This window comes from Anas acuta, chromosome 1 (assembly GCF_963932015.1).
Source record: "Anas acuta chromosome 1, bAnaAcu1.1, whole genome shotgun sequence".
NCBI classification, from domain to species: domain Eukaryota; kingdom Metazoa; phylum Chordata; class Aves; order Anseriformes; family Anatidae; genus Anas; species Anas acuta.
The window spans coordinates 185,521,891-185,525,005 of record NC_088979.1 but is presented as its reverse complement, the minus strand read 5'-3'; positions in this window follow the sequence as shown (position 1 = coordinate 185,525,005).

The following is a 3,115-nucleotide window of genomic DNA, read 5'->3' as shown; positions in this document are numbered from 1 at the left end:
AAGAATCAATGAGATTGGCTCGAAGAGCCTTGGACCAAATTAGAGAGCCAGGGGGGATACCATCCTATATGGGCATCAAGCAAGGAAGGGAGGAACCATTTGGGTTGTTTATTGATCGAGTAGCAAACGCAATACAAGCGGCTGGGGTACCTGATTATCTAAAGGGCACTATTCTAAAGCAGTGTGCAATTCAAAACTGCAACCCTTCAACTCGTAGTATATTAGCTACGCTACCGGGAACTTGGACAATCGAGGAAGGGTTGGAAAGAATGGCTCAGGTACCAGTAGGCCCACAGGCTATGTTAGTAGAGGCAGTAAAGCAATTAGGTGACAGCATGCGAGAACAGGCACAGGCTGTGAAAGAGCATGTTCAGTCTACACAGAGTCAGGTCCTTGCAGCTCTTGCTCCTTTGCAAACCGCCGGTGGTCCAGTACCACCCCCTAGTAACCAATTACCACACCGCTGCCAATGTTATCGTTGTGGTGCTTTTGGACACGTGAGACGACACTGCAAAGCTGGGGCAGTATGGTGCTCAAATTGTCAGTCGAACAATCACAAGGAAGCGGCATGTCGACGCAACATGCTGGGAAACGGCCGGAACAGCGGCAAGAGTCGCAAACGCCTCCCGTGGCCGCTCCGCTCCCAGCCCCAGCACCGGCCGGGGCAGCGCGGCCGCGGGCGGCCACAGGGCCGGTCCCGGTCCCTGTGCCCGAAGTTTCCCAAGCCCGCCCCGCCGAGGCGGAGGATGCAGCAGGACAGCGCGGAGCGGGGCGGCTTCCCGTGGCCGGAGCCGCTGCCCGTGGGCGGCCCGGTGCTGCCGTTCCGCCGCCCGCGCCGTGGGGAGCGCGGACGGTTCGACTGCGGCGCGCGTGTCAGGGTGAAGTTCAGCAGGATGGTGGAGGCCGTGGACAAGACGAAGGAGAAGCGGCTCGACAGGCTGACCGGGGAGCTGGCCCAGAAGACCGCGGAGCTGCTGGAGGTGCGGGAGGCCTTTGTGCAGCTCTCGCAGAAGCAGCAGGAGGTGCAGCGGAGGGAGCGGGTGCTCAGCAGGCAGGTGGACATGGCAGTGGACATGATCACGGCCTTAAAGCAGCGCCTCAGCAAGTTCGAGGAGGAGACAGAAAAAGAATTGCAGGGAAAAGCCAGGCTCCAGCACTTCATTGAGAACCTGCTGCAGTGCATGGACCTGGCAGAGAGGCAGCTAGAGTATTACCAAAACCAGCAGATCGCCTGCAGCTGTATAGCAGATGTTACACGCTCTTTCCTAACTAGTAATCATGTGTCTCATCCATTTGTGGTGAATGGTCAGTGGCAAAAAGAAAAGGGGGAGAGTAAGGGGCGGCAAAGACAGAAACGGTACCAGGAGGATGCCACTGACACTGACGGCACGGGTAATAGCAGTAGTATAAGTGACACAGGTGTGGGGCGGCGGGCACCAGTGTCCTGGAAATGTGATGGTGAAAAGGACTGTGACAGTGCAGAAGATGAAGAGAATTGCGGCATTGTGACTTGTAGTGCAGCAGAATTTACATGCAGTAGTGGGCAATGTATTTCCAAAAGCTTTGTCTGCAATGGTCAAGGTGACTGCTCCGACCACTTGGATGTATCTTTGGAGCAGTGTGGCCGCCAGCCTGCACCTCTGGTGAAGTGTTATGTGAGTGAGGTGCAGTGCGGCTCAGGTGAAAAAGACTATGACAGAGATCCTGATTGCAAGGATGGAAGTGATGAAATTAACTGCCCTTCTCAGACTTGCAGGCCAGACCAGTTCAGATGTGAAGATGGGAACTGTGTTCATAGGAGTAGGCAGTGCAGTGGTGTGAGAGACTGTCTGGATGGCACTGATGAAGCAAACTGTAACGATGTTATTCAGTGCTCTGGACCTGGCAAATTCAAGTGCAGAAGTGGAGAATGCACAGATATCAATAAAGTGTGTAACTAGCAGAGAGTCTGCAAGGACTGGGGTGATGAGCCCCTGAAGGAATGCAACATAAATGAATGTGACTGTCCAGCTGGGTTTGAGTTTGTAGACAAGAGAAACTGTGGAGATTTTGATAAATGTCAAAACCCTGGTATCTGTAGTCAAATATGTATCAACCTGAAAGGTGGCTACAAATGTGAACATAGCCTTGGGTATCAGATGATTCCTGCTACAGGAACCTGGAAAAGGCCATACCGGTACAAAAATACAAATAACACCTGTGATTACAATGACGCTGCTAAGCAGGGTTTAGGGGTTCATAGCATGGGGATGATGAGGAACCACCCACGACACGTCATTACATTAAGTCTGAAAATGATAATAAATGTATTATGAGAGTACTGTACCGAGATACGAAAACGGGACAATGGCTGGGGCCTGCTGATGTGATTTATATGGGGCGAGGTTATGTGTGTATCTCTTCCCCTACAGGGCCAACCTGGGTTCCTAGTCGATGTGTTAAACCAGCCATTGAAGAAAAGTCAAAATCGATCCTCAAACCAATATCAAATCAAACCGGACAAAGTTCATTTTGCCTATTCCTCGCTTCTGCGTCTGATCCTTTCGTTGATGAGTTGATTATGTTTGAAATGGTTAAGGGATCATACGCAAAAAATTGTAGTACAAGATAGTTGGTTTGAAGGTTGGTTTAAATCTCTTTTTGGGAACATGGGTGGATGGTTTTTTCTTCGTCAAAGAGGAACTTCGTTTTCTACTTATAGTTATATTGATTATAGTTGCTGCAAAATAAAAATGGGGGAATTGTGGAGGAATCGTTAAGTGAGGCAGGACATGTGAATGTTGAGCAGTTGGGAGACAATGGGCTGGTGAAGCACCGTACTCAACTCACATGAGCCTTGGCACGTATGCAGCTGGCTGAGAGCCAATCAGGCTCAAGGACACGATGCCCTTGGGCCATCGGGAAAGTCCCTAAGGTGGGACAGGTAGCCAAAAGAAGGAGGACCAGACTGAAAAGCCCGGGAAGTGTCAGCCAGTCCTGAGCTTAGTTTCTGCAATATGTATGAGTTGATTATGTTCAAACTAGATAAAAGACGACTGAGCTATCCATTAAAGTTGAAGTTCACTGTTCACTCATATTGATGTGCTGGGTCTTCCTTCCGTCGGCAACAGGGTTA